The 20,903-nt window shown below is 32.3% G+C and overlaps 1 protein-coding gene across 1 annotated transcript in view; it reads left to right on the top strand.

The window, feature by feature from the left end:
* The first annotated feature begins 8,030 nt into the window (after positions 1 to 8,030).
* Positions 8,031 to 20,903, top strand: part of LOC149486669 (uncharacterized) — a 44,847-nt gene continuing 31,974 nt past the window's right edge. The window contains exon 1 of the mRNA XM_089698351.1: positions 8,031 to 8,252. The gene's annotated coding sequence lies outside the window, so the exon portion shown is untranslated. The remainder of the gene's footprint in view (positions 8,253 to 20,903) is intronic.

Here is a 20,903-nt window from a genome sequence, read left to right as displayed (position 1 = left end):
AGATTAGTGTCCGACCGAAACTGGTTTCCAGGCCGAAACCGAAACCGAAACCGAATGTTCGGCCGTGGCTTCAGTTTCGGCCGAAACCGAAACTCACGTGGTCAAGTATGAAATTTCTAAAATACTGAACTTTGGTGCATTTTACCTATTATTTTGCCTTAATTAGGGCATGAAATGAAAACATAGTATATTAAATTTGTTGTAATCATTTATCTATAATATAAAAATGAATCCCAAAATGTGTTGGTAAGCGCATAACTTGAGAACGGCTGAACCGATTTCGTTAATTATTTTTTTATTATATTCCTTGAAGTACGAGGATGGTTCTTATGTAGAGAAAACGTAAATATGTACCACGGGCGAAGCCGGGGCGGACTGCTAGTTTAATATAAAATAAAAAAATAATATTTTTCAAATATTAATAATAACAATTTTAATTTTTATTATTTTTTCAAATTAAGTTCTCAGTAAAATCAGTCATCTAAATCAAATCAGTAATTGTTACTGTTACTTTAAATACTTAAGTTTTGGTATTTTGAGATCTTTCTCTTTATTAAAGAGTCTTTAATACTTTGGATTGGTATTTGTACCTACTTAGAAGACTTTAGAAGAATAATCAGTCTCTTTTAGGTACCTCTTATATAAAAATAATAATTATTAATTACTATTACACCCAGTTCCAATCTCAACATAGATAATCAAAAATTGTTTCCACCAGCGTGGGTCAACCAACGTTTTGACAGCGTCCGTCAAAGCGTTGCCGAGGAAAACGAAGTTAGGCGAGCGTGAACGTGTGTGAACTAAGTTCACTGAACTTGCGAAATAAGTTTCGGTTTCGGCAAAAGTTTCGGCCGATTTTGGCCGAAACCGAAACTGCGGCCGAAACTTGATTTTTGGCCGAAACTCGGCCGAAACCGAAACCGAAACCGAAAGTTCGGTCGGACACTAAATAAGATGTGTTATTTATTTTAATCTAACAAAAGATAAAATATCTACTGCAATATGAAAATTGAAAATAAAAACAATTAAAAAAAATGCATCATACTTTTTCGAAGTAGAGTCCAATAACTAACACTAAACTTTACCTACAACCTATCTAAACAAATCAATGCCCTTCAACGTTTACGATTAAAATTTATTTACATTAAAAAACAACACTACTGCAGTCTACAGATTGATATTAGCCATTTAACGCAATTGTATGCTAGCAACAACAGTGATATAAATCAATTGATACAACCACTTCCTCCCGTTGACCGCCTCATAACGATTAGAGAACTTCCGTTAACAACTCTGAGGAAAATATACAGGGTGTGTTTAATGCAAAATTTTTAGATATTTCTTGTTTTATTTAAAAAAAAGTTATGATTGTCATTTTACTCATTAGGTAAAGGGCTTTCGATATCAGTTTAAAATTTTTTGATATCTGCAATAGTTACGGAATAATCGCCTGTGCACACTTAACGATTACACCCTGTATAGATATACGATGCACTGGTCACATCAATGTTAAAACCACAGGTTAAAACATTCGACAATAAGCGCGTCAAATAGAGTATGTTAAAAAAAACTAAAATCACGCTTAAATAAGACAAACTCGTGAAATTATTGTACTGCCACCGATATTCGATACGTTTACAAAGTTTGAATTAAATTTGTCCGTTTATAGTTGGTCGAAACTCAAAATAGTCTAAAGAAGTCGATTACATACAAAAGGCAACAAGTGAACAAAAGTCGATTACATACAAAAGGCAACAAGACAACAAGCTCATTAATTAAATAAATACTATTCTCACCCTTTACTTTTCGTCCGCCGACATTTTTTTACCTGCCCAAGAATTTTGTTTACAGATTTTGCAATTTTCCAGTGGATCCCTGAAGTTGGCCTTCCTTAAAAAACAAAAAGCACATGTATCATTAAAAAGATACGAATAATATCGAAACTCTACATTAAGTTCATCATTTTGTAAGTAAATCGTAACGTAAACTGTATAGATCTCTCAAACACATAATAAAGACCTTCTATATATTTTTCTTAGTAATTTAATGTTGCGTCTATATTTAATTGAGCAAATCCCTCACAAAAACATTAGTTTTCCATATCCACAATTTATGAAACCAATCTTGACGACCTTAACACACTTTTCAAATCAACTTTAAAATTTTATAAAAACAAATGACCAATAAACACAATTAATCTCATCGAACATTCAAACTGAAGCGTTCCATTTTTAAAGTTTCATTTTTTTTAAGTGGCCATTATTATATTCTATGATCTACGTTTATAAATCTAAAAACATTTTGTGTTTTGTAGTTATAAAATAAAATCAAAATCGTATAAATAAAAAATACATAAAAGGGGCATAAGCCTGAAGAGATTCCAGACGAATCAGTTAATTCGTTAATTAGGTATATAATTAATATTTAGGTATATATCTATTACTTTAGTGAGCGCTCTCATACACCTGTGATTAATGTCGATGTAATTTAAGTGCAGTCAGCCAAGCTCTTAAGAAAATTAAACAACTTTAATTGCTCACAAGAAGATAAATTACTTAGTTCTAATCAACACGAGTCAATGTTAGAACGAAGGAAATTTTCAATCTTATTCAGTTTGAATTTTCGAAAAATTCTTTCGAAAAATGTATTGCTAAGATCTTATTGAAAAAAATAGCAGCTGATATTTATGCATGCTACCTACAGTTAAACCTATGCCTATGGTTTTATATTGGTTATCAGATAAGACTGTCACCTGCCGTGTAAACCCATTATATCAATAACAAATTTCCAATCAGTAAAATTAGCGTAAAAGCTCATGTCAATTACCTACGTGATAAGCTGATGTTAATAAATGTTTACCAGCTTTTATCAATTTGCGAACGTACGATGATTTATGACAGTGTCAAACTGACAGACTTTACTTACTCATGCATTACCTTTATTGGTACCGTTTTATAATTTAATTTAAAAGTTAAATGTAAAAAATCAAATGAAAAATATTCCGATAAGAAATGCAATTCGGTTCAGCAACGTTTCAATCTAAGTGTCGTTAAAAATTGTTACAATTTTTTTTTCAATTAATTTATATACAACCCTTTCAATGTTATAAAAAAACATTATATTTTGTTAATGATGCATAATCAAGTAATGAATATTATATGAATTACGAAATAATAAATTGGTGGATGTTGTTTGTGGTAGCCTCGGACACCTAACGACTCGTTTTTAAAATGACATAATTTTTAATATTTTTACATTTAAAAAAATCAAATGGGGACATTGCTTTTTATTTCTTGTGATTACGAGATTCAAAGCGTTTAATAAACGAGTAAAAAAGAACAGTGATATAGTTATTATAAATACCTAGATATTATATGCATACAGGTTTTCCAACAGAATGATACAAGTTTGCAAAGGTTTACAGCTTTGTTTTCGCAAAAAACATGATCATGCCAATGCCATGCGAGACAATGTAGTTACGATACAATAATTTTAATATACAAATATAACGCGTGATGGAAGAAAGTGGAAGCGTGACATGTGTCGCCGCTCTCGATCGACGGATTACCAGTTGAAACGGCTTTCTACGCCAAAATTGTTACAAACAGTACGCAGTTATTATATCTTATTACGCTCTCAAAACCGCGTAACGATTAATGTAATTATATAACATTACGTTGTTACACTTCATCGACTTTTTGTTAACATGAAAGTTTGGTAATCTCGGTATAAGTACCTACTCAACAACACATAAAAAGCTAATGAGTTTTCCATTTCAAATCAGTTTTATTATTTTTATACAATATGAAAATAAGTTGAAAAAATATTTTTTTATTGTACAAGGAAGTTGTTCTCTAGTGAAATATCTATAACGTCCATATAGAATTTAGTTATAAATCTAATTAATTGACCATTTGCAATCCATGATAAATCAAATTATTGTACTTTTTAATTAATTATTAAAGTTCTGTCACTCCTCTGCAATGTAGGTATTGAAATATGAAATATACAATATGAAAAACTTCTAAGATTCGTTTTAGCTAACGCGTAAAATAAGTTTGTGACACCTGTTCATTAGAGCGTGAGTCTTAAATTGAGATGCATTGTGGATGGCTTCATTATTGTGTGTATTTCTATATATTTATTATTTTCTTTACTGTTATTGTCCTTCTACAGAACCATGCACATGCAAGAAAGCTTTTTGTAACGCCGCGTCGCGCCGCGGCCGGTATACGTCCTTAGCAAAAGTTTGCCATGTTGTTTATGGAACCTTCTATATAAGTAATTATTATTTGTATGATATTTATTTTTGGTAATTTTTCACAAGATTTTCATCTTTATAAATATCGATTATTATCATAATGAGCAAACATTTCAATATCCATAAAACTTAATAGAGACGAGTGTGTTGAGCGTGTAACAAGTGAAGTGTACTTTCTATTCCAACAATGTATTTTACGACGACCGTAAACGCAAAAAAGTCATAATCTCAAACAATACGATTATCCGAGTTCCCAACGGGATGCAACTTGTTAGCGAGGACCTGCCGTTAACTTAATAGACGCATAAACATAACACCCTCCCTCGAGAACAGAGTAATATAAATATAACAGTATGCTCCCTAATTAGTGTATTTTAAGCGCTGAGTTTTTAAATAAACGGAACACTTATGATAATTATGTACATACGTACTGTTGCACGTGGCGTCATCTGGTTTTGATTTGAAACTTCGCGAAAAACTTCTTCGACTGACGTTTAATAGACTACAACTTACAAGCCCACATAGGAAAAAAATATGGGTCAATTGAACCACCAGGAGACATATCTAGAACGATAGAAGAGCATAAAATAATAAGATTCATCACTATGCCGTCACTTGTAAGCTGTCCAACTGAGTGCAGATGAAAATTCAAAAGTACAGGTAGACTCGGTAAATTTTGGTCATATATTTTTGTACGGCATTCTTAACCATCGATAGATCCATTAAAAATAATAAGAAACCGCTCAGTGCCGTACAAAAATGGTGGTCCACAAAGTCGGAATTTTTATTTAATTTCCGAGAGTTACCGGGGGTAAATTTGGTCATTTGACCATGTACGGCATCTGTGTCATACTATTTCAGCAGCGTGAGTTTTACATATAATCGTTTTTTTTTATTCGGGACTCTAAATTCTATATGATTTTCACTTGTTCAATATTTATTTATTTAAATAAAAGCCTTACAAAATTTCCTCAAGATCTACAGATTCGTTAACGCTGTTAATTTTTTTACATGCTCTTCAATAAAACGATACATATATACATATTTGATATTTTATTCCTACGTTAAAACAAATTCAAACATTTGCTTTTCAAACACCTTCATTCAGCTATTCAGAAATATTTACATATTTAACTTTTTAATCGAAATTTGTACCTACTCAAATAATTGTTTAGCGTTAACAGAATTTGCCTTTGTTGTTGTTTGGATCTAAATTTTAAAACTTAAACATAAACCATAAATAATTCCAATATATTTATTTTTAATATGTAAAATAATATAACACGCATATGATATCTACAATTGACTTATTCTTTATTATTTATATACATATATGAATTTTTCATTATTTTTCATTTTGCGTGTCTGTGTCTTACTCGAATTGATTCTCAAGGAGCACAATTAATGATACAGAAAATAACCTTAATGTCAATTTCGTACTGTTTGTGTGAGGGCTATTTTTGTATTTTTTAGGTTTTTCCTATAAATAAATAACCTTCGCATGGATGCGAATTGCGATCATCGCCACCGTATTTTACTGTAGGTGCGCGAAACGCCTAGTCAAAACGACATTTAAAAAGCAAAACCATGTTACATGAAACGGTTCGAAGGGTTTCTTTACGGTATAAAGAAGTGCACATAAATGTCCTTGTATATAATCGTTGTCTTTGTGCTAATGGCAAACAAATGAATTGTCACCAAAGACCAACAGATAATAATTTCCTTTATTACTCGCAAACCGTACAATTAATATACATATTAAGACATGTTATAATTCGATAATAGTTAATACAATAAATAGGCTATTTGACAAGGTTTTGAAAACTGTCTCAAATTATTAAGATACGTTTATAGAGCACACAAAACACGTTTCTTAATTTTTTATAGTTATTCATTGAGAAAATGGAAAATAAAAACATGATATTCAAATACGCCGCCAAAACACAATTTTGAAGAATATGGCGTCTCGCGACCATGGTGACGTCACAGCGGCGTAAACATCAACTTGCTCCTAGTACTTATTGTTCGTTTTTGTTTTAATTATAGTATAATTAAGTTAATCTGTTTAAAAACCAGAAAATGAGTTCTTATAGGTGGTGTGTAGTTCCTGGATGCAGAAATACGACTATTAAAACCCCTGACAAACTATTTATATGTGCTCCAAAAGATATAAAAATGCGTAGAAAGTGGTTGCAGTTAGCTCGCAGAAATCCAAGTGATATTAGATATATCAATTAAAACAGTTATATTTTTTTGTGAAGACCACTTCGATGTAAGTATGGTGTTGAATACCTAGTAGGCAGTTTATTTTATTTGCAATACATACTTAGTATAAATCGTCTCATTACTTACCTGCTTGAGGTAAGATAATGATATATATAAATTGATGATGACGTGTTTGTATTGATATTGAAAATAATCAATACACACACGTCAATCCTATAAACTGGATGGCTGAAATGAAAAATAAAGGACTTAATCTAAAAAATGTATACTTCATAATTATTGTGCTATTGTGATTCATGTTTGTAGGTACAATTAACTAAAAAGGTAATGAATGACGATTGAAATATTAACTTACGTAGCTGTTTTCACATTTCTCAATTGAGGAGCGTAAAAATCTTGGTTGTTTTTAAAGAACATGCCAACCATTATAGCACAGTATTACAATATTATTTCCTAATTATAGCGTCCACTTTAGGTAGATTTCTACTGTCTGCTTTTTCGAAATTAGGTTCCATGACAAACAAAAATAACACATAAAGAACAAAACTGATTACAGACACCTTGAATCACAAGAAATAAGTTATACAAGAAACAAAACCAAAAGCGAAATTCAGCAACGACGTGAGTAAACGTTGGGATCTCTTGTTATTTACGCCGCTGTGACGTCATGGCAGATGCAGCCAATCATGGATGTTTTCGGTCACGTGGTCATTTTAAAAAATATGATGTTTTTTCTCGACGATTTATAAATAAATAAGTTATTATTTATATCATTTATTAATTTAAATCGCTTCAAAAACCTTATATATACATATATGGATTACACAAAAAAGTAATTTATTTTTTATACTGTCAAATAGCCTATTGAACGCTTATTTACATTTACATAAAAATACATTACATATACAATAAAAATACATTACATATACAATAAAAATACCTACCTTTACAATAATAATAAGTTATTATAAAAGTAGGTAATAAGTTAAATGAGAGAAATATAATTAAATGGAGGTATTTTAGTAAATTAAGCTTTTTGTCTACATTTTAACAGATATTTTGTGTAAACAGTAGGTACAATGACGAAAAATAAAAGAAATTTCGCACTATATGATAACAAACTAAACTTATACACATTAATCATTATGTATTTAGAAATAATACTTTATACCTAGGTACTTATTAAATTGAATATTACGTTTACGTACAACGAGGTAAAAATAAATGCGGAAGAAAGTGTTATTAAAATCTATCATTTTTTAGTTAAGCATTGTATTACTGTTTAAGTATATGCAGAAACATGTGAGTACTTAGTCCTAAGAGGATATTATTAAATATTTATAATTATAACACTTACTTACTTTCACCCACGAAACACCTGTGGCTAAGTGTATCACGAATTTGATTTATTATTAAAATTATTTATTACTTAAACGTATTTGGATCGGATTAATTTTTGCTAAACGTCGATGGCCGGAAACGTCTGTGAAATAAACGCATGGTTTCGCGCGAGAATTTGCGTATCCCTGGTGCGGGCGTACTGAACCAAGTCATTCGACTCGCGACTGCCGAGCCGGTGAAACGTGTTCCGTGTACGCTCCTCGCAGCGAAACTTTAATCGCACTCGATTCGTAAAAAGTGGTGTTACAATCAGTTCTCAGTTCTGTATACTTTCATTTTGTTTGACAGTTTTGTGTTATTGTTTATTTGTGACTCTTCACATTGGAGGTGTACAGTTTATTTTCAATACGGCCGTCTGTTTACGGTGAGTACGTGTTGAATTTCAATATATTTATGTATATAAACTCCAGCTGATTTATGCGGACGAGAAGAGATCGCGCCGTGAACTGCATTAGTATCGAAGGTCGGACGCTTCCTTACTGTTTCTATGTCACATCATTGTATTGATAACAGTACAAGTACACAAATCATTCACGAGTGCATAAGCTAACCACAAGTTATTAAAACTAGATTGTCAACACAGAGCAACTATACATTAGAGATAATTAAAAATCTATAAAGCATTAAGTGACATTTCGTAGTGTGCAAACCAGTTCCTATTAGATGCTTAAGAGTGTGATGTGCATCTTAATCACATTAATCTTGTTTTGAGCTTTTTATTTCACGCGTGCGTTGAACTCTTTTCTTGAAGGCTTTTCTAAAAACTTACGACCTAAAAATATCTATTCCCGAATTAGTAAAAATCCACTTACACTAAGAACAAACCCCTGCATAAATAAACTAAAATTTCACAGCTATTTTAAATAATCACTCGATATTCATTACCATACCTGATCAATTAAATTTGTTAATTACATATTAAAATATTCTTTTACGTCTGTTGAGCTAAATATGTTACCGTATATTTTTCTTTCGATAACGGTGACTACAAACAAAGCAAAATAAACATTATTTACACAGTCATGTTTACTTCATGCACTTGTCATACATGCCCCGACCCTTATTAATGTATAGGTACCTACTCGGTGATTAACTTCCCAGATTATGCCTAATTAATTTATTACTTTAGCCACCAACATATTTAAGGATAAAAATAATCATAATTAGCTACCTATTTCTATAAATTTTGTAATTAGTGAATTAAAAATACTTTATAAACAAAGGAAGGGTGAACCTGATCATTACTCTCACTATATAATGATAATGTTTATAAATATTAATTATAATCATAAACATTATCATTAATCAAATTATCAGCTCCTGGGTTCGTTAGTTTGTCCTTTTTTTGTTTACCGATGTCAACATAGAAAGTCAAGATAAAATTGAAAAATTCTAACAAAAACTTACATAGTTATCTGATTCTAGTTTTTACTATCATCATAATCATTTAAATTTTAATTTCAACTGCAGAAACTGTCAACAGGTAACTTTTCATAGAATTAACCGTCATAAACATAGGAAATTTTCTTACCAAACATTAAAAGTTAAATAATAACAAAAGCAAAAGTTGGCTGAACAAATAATGACATGCACACATTTCATGAACTATGTATCTAATAGTAACAATATAAAAAATAACATGATAACTAAATAGATACTAAGTACCTATGTCGGTGTATGGGTACTTAAGGTCTTATGTGGAAATTATCGTAAAACGCAACAAATATTATTTGCAAATAAAATAAAAAAAGGTCCTCAATATTCTGAATAAAATATAATAATCAGTATTTTAACCAGTTCATGTAATTAATGAAGTTTATGCAAAATTGCATTCACGTCCATAGGAATGCTAATTGCCTTCACGAAAATGAAAAATAAATAAAGGTTGAATCAACAAACATGTGCAAATTCCCCGCATTTATATTTACAAACACGCTGGCACGCTAAAGAACATTTTTAATTTTCAATAATATTTATTGTAGTACAAACGTTACTGCAAATTGTAATGTGACATTCTTACTCGATTGTTTAAGCCTTCAATTCAAAGTCAAACGCAAGTTATACCTGTGGAAATTGATCCTATAAAAATAATCTTACAGCTCATTATAGAGTCAAGAAATTTATTTCCATAGCATTATAAAGCATAATAAGCATTTATTTTTAAATATCATACGAATAAATAGAAATTGTAAAAATAACTCTATCTCCAATTGTCCAAGTCCATGTCCAAAAGCAAAACATACAAATTCATAGACAAATTGATAAAAATTGATAGTAAGCTGAAAAATCATAGGAACCTACAGAAACTATTTTAATTATAAACAAACATTATCGAAAACTATTAACATAACATAAGTTTTGAGATTTAAAAATTAAATGTACTAATTGTTAATGCTCTATAGAACGTTTAACCGGCAAATTTTAACGGGGAAAATAGTGAAAATTACTATCAAACTGAATCTAAACTGACACACTAAAAATTTTAATCAACTGCCAAATTTTTAAGCCCTCCAATTTCCAACTTTAGTAAAACAATTTCCTTAGGGAGCCTCTTGTTATAATGTCATGTCTATTATTCATTTATTATTATCGTGGCACGTGCTGTTTTGAGGATACTTTATAATTAGGTACATACGTTGGATGACTACATTAATAATACGATACATTATTAAATTTTTTGTAACTTTAATAATTACTCCTCTTTACCTCATTCACATTTTTCCCAGAATGAGAAAAATCTTCTAATTAATTACATGAGACAGCTGAAATGTGTTCTTATTTTGTACGTAAATATTTAATTTAGTTGAAATGAGTTCACCCGCGAGTTGTAAAATGGTATTTATTCCATTGAAAATAAAATAAGAAACGATTACAAACTCAATGTCGACTTGCAACGCAACCTGCACTTGAACTGTGCCCGGTCAGTTAATTAATTAGTAATTAATACGATAAGTGTATTATAACTAACTCGTGCAATTCATTGTGTGATTTAGCGAAAATATATTTTAAAAAAATGAGCTCTACATAAATATACTTGACTCGTTATAATGTGCCATGATGATGGATTGTAACGATATTCACATTCTAACTCGAATCGATACATAAAATCAAAATGAATTAGAAATTGTGAATCGAAGTGACCTAAAATAAACAACAATGCTATATTTTACAGATATTAACGAGAAATTCTGTAACACCAATGTTGATAATATTCTAGTATGCTTACTACTTAGCGACTGCTTTCATCTAAACCAGCGTGCTAAAATATCTAAATGAATGTAAAAGAAAACTAGTCTGAATTTATTGAGGTAATGCTACCATTAGTATACTTGAATATTTTATGAGACTCTTGCGCTTATAAAATTCTCTTTTAAGTAAAGGAGATTACCCCGATTGTATTTCTAATCGCATTAAATATATATTTCTATACTTGTGGTCCCCGAGATGTTCTAATTTTGAAAATTAAGCAAACAGGTTTTACAATACACATCTTCCATTTATTTTATTCGACATAAAGAATACATTATAATAACATGTTTTTTAATTAATTCGCACAAAAAGAAATTAAAAAAAAATCTACTATTATAGAAAATATACTAGGACGCAGTAAAAAATTGGTGCTACCATATTTTTATCTTGTTTTATTCACAAATAAACCTAGTGTACCCTACAGCTATCGCATACTGCTAATTCAACATTAAAACGCCAATAATAAGGGACACCAATTTTTAATACACAACTTTTATGGCAAAACTGCAAAAACTATATTCTAAGCGATATTGCACTAATATAAAACACGCAAACACAACACACATGGGGAGCAAAATTAAACACATTTTAATTTTGTCCCTATCCCCTCGTCAAAAGGGATTTCGCTTCGAATGAATCGAGAATTATTTTTATATTGTTACTTTACTTTCGTATATGGCTCGAACGACTTTCAACAGGTGTCCTGTCTGAGTCTGTCTTAACTTATTTATTACATTCACTCTAAAGGACAACATACCTATAGCTTGATAAGTTACGCATATATTTATATTTATAATTGTGTATAGTAGTTCCGTGTTCTATAAATGGATTTAGCTCATGCCTATTGTAACATATTTTATCTTGTTTCTATTGATACATCAACGTTTTTACATGTTAATATTAATATTTATCAATTATTATTAAATTATATGTAGGTAAATCAAGAAATAATCGTTAAAGATGATATCTCACTCTTGTTTTTGTTAGCCAAGACAATATTGAAAAGGTTACGTTACACATAAAGAGACATGTTTTATCTATACTATCTATACTAATATTATAAAGAGGAAAAGTTTGTAAGTATGTATGTATGTATGTATGGTTTTCACGCAAAAACTACTGGACCGATTACAAAAATTCTTTCACCATTAGAAAGCTGCATCTTTACTGAGCAACATAGGCTATATTGCATTTTCAAAAAAATTTAAGATCCTTACCAAAAATGCAATAATGTAACCCAAGGTGTAAAAAAATCCTCAATAAAACTTCTGTCATCGCGTGCGCTGCGGAATCTATTGAAGATAGAACAAAAAAATGTTCTACGGTATTATAGAATGGATCAATATCTACAAGAAAGTCCGCGATACCATATGTCCATCTTCAGTAGTTATGTTACTACAACAACTTTTTTACGTTTTCAAAGTAAATAGAAGTGCCGACAGTAATCAAACCATGTTATCCATACACATATATTAATCCTTATCCCATTAAATGATGAAAAAAAAATTAAAATTATATAGAGTTAACAAAATTTTTCATCTTCCATAGATGTATATAGGTATATATGTAATTGCCGAATATAGATTATCGCAATCAAGAAGTGACTGTGAATGATGTAGCAAAACAGACCAATTAGATAATTAATCTGAAGAAAATCGAGGATGATTTCAATTGTTAAAAGATTTATTCGTTACGATTCACGAATCTTAACTTTTAAAAAATGTATGTAATTTTTACAATCGGATTCACGCACGCATAGACTTGAAGTAGCACGACACTTGACACAATAGTAGGTACCGTACCTCGATGCAAACTATTCGTGTCAATACTATATGGATTAGATTACAAATGTGAAGAAATAAGTGCGCCTATAACACCCACTCATATAATATGTATACAGTTTGATGAAAATTAATTATATTTACACTAAATAAGACTGCTAAAAAGCTTCCTCCTTACATTCAGATGTAAATTTATATTTTCAATCTTCGTTACATACCTTGGAGTAAGTGCATTATAATATACAGGCTACGCTTCGCACGGGTGCAATGCTGATACTAAATACACTACAGAAAAACTGTGAACGTTGTATATAAAAACATAGCTACCCCGTAGGGTTCAGCCTGCGTTTGCAACGTAAGCACACATCATCATCACATTAGAAACCTCAAAAATAAGAGTACTTCTCCACTATTTAATGGATGTTATTAAACATATAAACCTTGAATCACTCTATCTATTAAAAAAAATCGCATCAAAATCCGTTGCGTAGTTTCAAAGATTTAAGCGTACATAGGGATATAGGGACATAGGGACAGAGAAAGTGACTTTGTTTTATATACTACTAGCGACCCGCCCCGGCTTCGCACGGGTGCAATGCTGATACTAAATACACTACAGAAAAACTGTGAACGTTGTAAATAAAAACATAGCGGCCCGCTTCGGCTTCGCACGGGTATAAAATAGATAGCCGGGTGGCCGGCCGGTACCGCCGCAAACGGTCCCGCAATTTTTAAATCTGTATTATATCTTCGAAAATATTCACTTAAATCATACGGTGTAAAGGGCAAAATATTAAATGAACAATGTATTCAAGGTATTTAATTGGTTAAGGATTAATGCTGTATTGGTTAAAATCGCTTCGAAAATTAGCCATTATTTATCGTAAAAATTAAAGGACAAAAAAAAGTTATTGTAGGTTATCCATAAGAGATAGACATATACCACCGCAGACTTTTCTGTAGACCTTTTCAATGTGTAAAATACTTAGTATATTATTTTTATAAAACTTGTAGGGTTCAGCCTTCGTTTGCAATGTAAGCGGAAAAAATTTAATTTTTTACGACATCACATTAGAAACCTCAAAAATAACAGTACTTCTCCACTATTTAATGGATGTTATTATACATATAAACCTTCCTCTTGAATCACTCTATCTATTAAAAAAAACGCATCAAAATCCGTTGCGTAGTTTCAAAGATTTAAGCGTACAAAGGGACATAGGGACAGGGAAAGCGACTTTGTTTTATACTATGTAGTGATGTAGTGATCTGTGATAATGTAAATGAGAAGTATGATGCTATAAGTATAGTATATCATTATTCATTACTACAAAATATATAACTTGTTACTTTCTCGACTACATTCGCAAAATCTTGAAACTATGAAAATGCTGTTTATAATACAATTTGCGTTTGTATTCACAAAATGTCTCCTTTTTCAATTTGTAAAGGTAGCAAGCAAGGTAGGTAAGCCAATAAACGGATATATGTGTGTAATGTATAAAATCTATACTACCCAGTAGTTGAGCGGGTCTCGACTGCCCTCAGATCGTAGATAGCAAGCCTTCAGAGGCCAAGGGTCCGAAACTGGATGACCATGCTCAGTTAAATATATATTGAAATGAAATTTAAAACAGCAATGAGTATTTAAGTAAAAATAGACTAGAACGGTACCCCATAAGCTTGATGCTTCTAATGTTTTCCAGATTAACCTCTGATATTTATCATTATTACCTACGAATATTTAGGAGTGGTAATGTAATTATGTGCAATAATTATACTTAATATTTGTAATTTGTATATTTAATTATTTATCTTATTGATACTTTAATGATGTAAGAATACATTTAAAAATATAACCTTATAAATTTAACCTTAATTACATTAGTTTTTAATTGGTAATAATTTTCTCATTTGAATTAAGTATATTTATTACTTCGCTCGCTCCGTCTCTGGCCGTGTAAAAGTATGATAAATCATAAAAGGTATTTAAATTTTTCTTGTGTATAAATTTATTGCCAAGGTATAAGATCATATTATTATAAGATTTTGCATTTTTTTGGAAGTTTACTATTTTGTTATTATTATCAGCATAAAAAAAACAATTCCGGTCACAAAGACAATAAAATTCAAGTTAATTGGTCGTCTTTTTATAGATTCATCATTGCAATCAATAAAAAATGCCATGGCCGTATGGTTTTTTGGTAGCGACGTTGATAAGTAAGTACAAGTGAAGGTTTACTTGTTGATATCAGTACAATAAATACCCTTTTAGGACAAGCTGTCGCATTGACATTGGCACTACACTCGTCCAGAACCAAGCCAACAACTGCACATCGATAATCATGCTTAACATTAACAATGTTTGTATTTCGCTTATAATTTTATATTGAGAAAGTTATTAGGTTATTACTGATCTTGCCACGACGGATAGGTATATTTTTATATTTTTGAATAAGTAGGCAAATTATGCAATTGTATTTTATACATATTATTTGCTCTACGCTCTTTAATCTCTAGATAGAATGCAAAGATAATTGACATAAATCATTATCTGTAATAATGTGTGTCATGTCTTAACAAACATCTGAAAAAATAAAACATTGTATGTATAGGTATACATTGCAAAAAAATCATGAAACATATCGTTCATAACTTCAGCCCCCAATTGTTCGAATAAGTAATATATAATTACATTGAAATGTGGTCGTTCACATCATAAGTTATTTCTTCTTCGCGTACTCGCATAAAATCTTTTAAACGCATATCGGCATTGAATACGACCGATTATATTCCAAGAACATTGCTCGCCTTGATATGGTCATGATTTGTAATGGTGATTTAACTTTTTATCAATACACTCGCATGTGAACGAAATATAGGAGTGAGATTTTCCCAAGAGGAGGTCGGCTCCCACGCCACCGCCCGCCTTCCGTCTTCACCTCATGGACACAATAGCAACACGTTACTGCACACTTTTTCTTGAACATTGGTTTATATTACTCATTAACGCTCTATAAGAATTCCTCGAAGCAATACACTCGTCTCGTTCTTGTGTCTATAGAAACAACATTTCTTCCGCGTATAATTTTTTCCAGATCTCCCGTCCTTCAATCGTCGACCTGGTCCGATTTTGAAGTAGAACGCTGTAAAATGCATAAATGCACTGAGCGAATCAAATCGTTAAAAGTCAACATTCAGATTTCCTAATTGTTTTCCGCGTTTTGACTATTGTTCATTTTCACAAAAGGAAATACCGTCTCGCTGTTGATACAGACGCGCTCTTTAACGCGCGTACGCCAAAACTGTTTTCACTGGGAACTGTGCCATCTGGGTGCAGTAAAGGTGACAACCGACCGAGTTTCGTATATTTACGGCCATTTCAAAACGTCAAGACTATACAACATAATTACCGAAGATTTTGCGTTTTCTTCTTCGCAAAAACATGATAATTAGTTCCATTCAATGGAGTAACGTCCTCCTTGAGGAACATTTTGAGAATAGCGTTAAATTGTCTGTATTTTAATTACATGGTGATTATAGGGTGGTAGGCCGGAGTACATGCGGTGCCTTACTGAAGAGGATCGGGCCTAACGCGCGAACAAAGATTACCGTTGCATCATTTTTTCTTTATTTAATTCCGCGAAGCAGTGTAACGGTGTCGCGTCCATTTGTTTTGGTTCGTCACAGCGCCGTGCTTCAATGTCGGCTACATTACATCGTATATTCAAACGGGTATTGTTATGTCATCCCACTTTATTCGGCGTTAGTCACGCATTATTGCTCTATTATAAAATATCAATCAAATGATATAATGATATTTTTATTTTATTTATTTATTTATTACTCTTCAATAAAACTATACATATAAAACTTATTGCTAATATAAGTATACAAAACAAAAAAAACAGTATAGTTTATTAGGCGGCCTTATCACTTAGAAGTGATCTCTTCCAGGCAACCTGGGCAAAAGGTAACAAGCTTACTGAAATGACAATGGTAGGTGGTAGAAAAAAAAGCAAGGATAAAAAAATAAAAAAAAAAAAAAGAATTAAATAAAATAAAATTAATAATTAAAATAGATTTACGGATAGATATATAAATAAAGATACTTAAGGATAAATATACTGCACTCGAATATACACAATTATATTATACATTAATAATATATATATACATCATACAAATTACACATATACTTATATGACTATGATTTATATATATATAATATATACATGATACTATATAATATTATTAAATACATACATACTACATATATCAAAATATAAAATACTATAAATACATACATACATATTATTTAAAAACATAGTTAATGTGCCGAGTTGAAAGCAGTGGTGAGAAAGTGTCGTCGCAAAAGGTTTTTAAAGGAAGATACATTTTTAGCTTTTCTAATAGGTAGTGGCAAAGAATTCCAAAGATTGACAGCAATGGCAACAAATGATTTAGCGAAGAAGTGAGTACGTCGAACTGGAACACTCAAGGTGAGTCTATCAGCCGAGCGAAGAGTATAGTTTTCATTGTGCAGGAAGGAAAAATTGTTTTTGAGATAAATAGGAGTAGAAGGATCAAAAAGGATACGGAACAGTAATTGCAACAAATGAAGATTCCGGCGAAAACGGATGGGGAGCCACTTGAGCTTTTTTCTGTAAATAGAAACGTGATCGTATTTTCGAAGGCCGAAAATAAATCTAATACAAAAATTTTGGAGTCGCTCAAGTTTATCAGTTAGCTCTACTGATAAATCGGGAAAGCATGCATCAGCGTAGTCAAGAATAGGGAGTAGAAGGGATTGTGCTAGCATAATTTTAGTGGGAATGGGCAAAAAGTTACGGAGTCTTCGGAGCGTAGCGGAAGCGGCATAAATCCTACGGCTCAATTCCTGGATATGATTAGACCAGGACAACGTTTGATCAAACAGAACACCTAAGTTTTTGACTACCTTTTGGTAAGGCAAGACTACGCCACCGATTTTGACGCTAGGCAAAATACCCCAGTCGATTTCAGAAATAAGATAAGGACTACCGATTATGATGACATTGCTTTTAGAAGGATTTAGTTTAAGTCCAAAATCATCGCACCAACTAAGTATAGAAGCTAATTCAATATTACAAAAATCTATTGCCTTAGGTAAGTCATTGATAGTAGACTGGGTGTAAATCTGTAAATCGTCTGCATACATATGGTACAGAGCCGTCAATCGGGAACATAAGGAATTGATAAAAATGGAGAAGAGGAGAGGAGACAGGACACCGCCTTGCGGAACACCAGCAGAGACTGCGCGCCAAGACGAGTGTTTAGAACCTATCATGATACGCTGCCTCCGACCGGTAAGGTAGGAACGAAACCAGTCAGTTACCGAAGGAGATATGTTAATTAAACGCAGCAAACCCAACAGTATGTCGAAGTCAACGGTGGTAAAGGCATTGCTGAAATCCAGCAGAGTCAGTACTGTGAGCTGCTTATTGTCAATACCAGCACGAATGTCGTCAGTAACCTTGATAAGAGCTGTAGTCGTACTATGACCAGGACGGAAACCAGATTGGAAATCACTAAGGATATTGTGTGTATTAAGGAAAGAGGTGAGTTGGTTATGAAGAAGACGTTCAAGGACTTTGGAGAGGAAAGGTAATATAGAGATGGGACGGTAATCAGAAAAGGAATTAGGATTAGATTTTTTAGGCAATGGAATAACTTGTGCATCTCTCCAAACACTTGGAAAGACGCTAGTGGAAATGGAGGTATTGAATATGTGAGTGATAATGGGTACAATGAGGTCAAGGATAGGAATGATCATATTACGGCTAACAAGGTCACAGCCAACTGCGTTTGATGATATTGACAATATCGCTTTACCAACATTCCGTTCAGTAACAAGGCTGAAAAGGAAAGCAGGATAGTCAGGAGTAGGGAGCGAGGAGAGGTTGGCAAGAGTACGGTTTTTCTTACTGGTTTCAAGAGAAGGAGACGATGTAAAGTGCCCATTTAGCTGTTCAATGTCGATATTGTGAGGAGAGTTATGAGTCACTTTACCAGCGCCTAAACTTTTCAAGAATTTCCAGTTAGAAACTGAATCACCGTTCTCAAGAGACTTGTGGATATGACGACGTTGAGCGTCTCTGCACAATACATTGCAGCGATTACGTATTCGTTTGTACTTTGCCCGCGCTTCGTCCGTTTGAGCCGTTTTAAGTTTGGATTTAGCACGATTCCTTTTCAATGATAGGCTTTTTAGCTCAGGTGAAAGCCAAGGAGCCGGTGTGTGCTTCTTTTTAACTGGTCGTAATGGCGCGTGTCTGTCGTATAAATCTACAAGCAGCTTGTTAAATAAGGACACTTTCGCATCAATGATTATAATGATAATTTGTTACCAGTATACAATATTTAATGCTCTATAATATCTAAGGCTCTATAAATGACTATGCGTGAGAATCTACTAGCACTCAGCGTAAAGAATTTGCCGACATGTCATTGTAATGTGACAAGAGCCATACCTTTTACGCATTGCCTTGGATTATTTATCAAAGCAAAACATGGATCAAATTATCAAAGAGAATCATCATTATTTGACCTTCTAGTAAAACATTCTTTAAAGATACACATAAATACGTAGGTAAAGATATTAATAATGTTTGAATTATAACGGATATTATAAATCAACATTAACGTTCAGATTTCCGAATTTATTTGCCTCTATATTTACATCTTCATATAGCTATGCTATGCTTATATATAGATGATAAAAGGTTTTCACTTGGTGGGCATCAAAACCACACCCGCCAACGCAGAAAACAGGGTTTCTATAGACTGCGGCAATACGATCGTTATTGATATAATATAGTATGCTTATGCAAAAATTTCTATTTACCATACAATCTTATGTTGGAATTAATATACAGAATATCGACTCCATGTACGTCTCAAGTGTCACCTTATAAGGTCGTATGTGTAGGAGAGTTATGCGTAACGACAGGACAAGGCAAGCGACAGCGAGCAATGAAAGTGACAAGCGCGGTCGAAAGTGACTAGCTAGATTTATTTACACTTGTTCGAAATAGACACAAGCACTTCTAAAACTGGTGTCCATTTTACATGTGAGGCCCGCTCCGTTTCGCTATTAATACGCTAAGCGCGAAGACCTGCCTCCGTCTTCAGTGAACTGGAAGTTGTTCTCGGCAATCAACGGCAATTAGCCGCGAACTCGTGCATCGGGACAGTTTTATTAGCTTTCTTTGTTCAAATGAATTGTTGGCCACTGTTTCTTCCTACCTGTCTGTCGCTATGTCGTTCATACTTTTTACTCACGGTCATTGACCTGCGCCCTTTTTAAACTCTTTAAGTTTGTTAGTAAATCAAACCACATGCGAGACGGGACTAAGTGCATTTTTAGGTAATGTTTACTGTAACAATTTGTTGGATTTTGTATCTACGAATTTGATCTGTTGATTCAATGTTGTCACTAGCACAAACAGGAAATCGAGTTTCACGATATTTTCTGTTCGGACGAGGGGATATTAGATAAAGTGACATGTTTTGCGAGGGACTCAATAGTGCATTAAAATTCTGATAAATGATAATAATGGTAATACAATATTGCAACAGCTTTTTTGCTTATATTTTTTATTCCACATTTAAATTAGCTTTTTCGTACTTGTTGCGTATAATTTAAAGCATTTGTTACGGACGCGGAGTTTACAAATTAAAGTTTTAACTTTTAACTGATCAAATTTTGTTACGGCAATCGCGATAAAAGTAAAAACGCACAAGATACAATTATCAAAACTACCGAGAGAGAAATGGAATGTGTCCATGCAGTGAGATAATTTCGATTTCCTTTCATAGAAAGTAAGACTATTTTGATAGAGGCGGTAGGCTGTTAACGAGGTACGACTAAACCAGTCGAACGATTATCGTTTGGCCAGATAATCAATATCGAGTTTTTACCTAAACCTATAAGCCTTCCATCA

The sequence above is a fragment of the Colias philodice genome, chromosome 8 (genome assembly GCF_061535455.1).
Source record: "Colias philodice isolate Cphi_HAF_F1 chromosome 8, ilColPhil1 Martin Lab GWU primary, whole genome shotgun sequence".
Classification (NCBI taxonomy): domain Eukaryota; kingdom Metazoa; phylum Arthropoda; class Insecta; order Lepidoptera; family Pieridae; genus Colias; species Colias philodice.
Note: the sequence above shows the minus strand (reverse complement) of the source record. Positions and strands in the feature narration are given on the sequence as shown.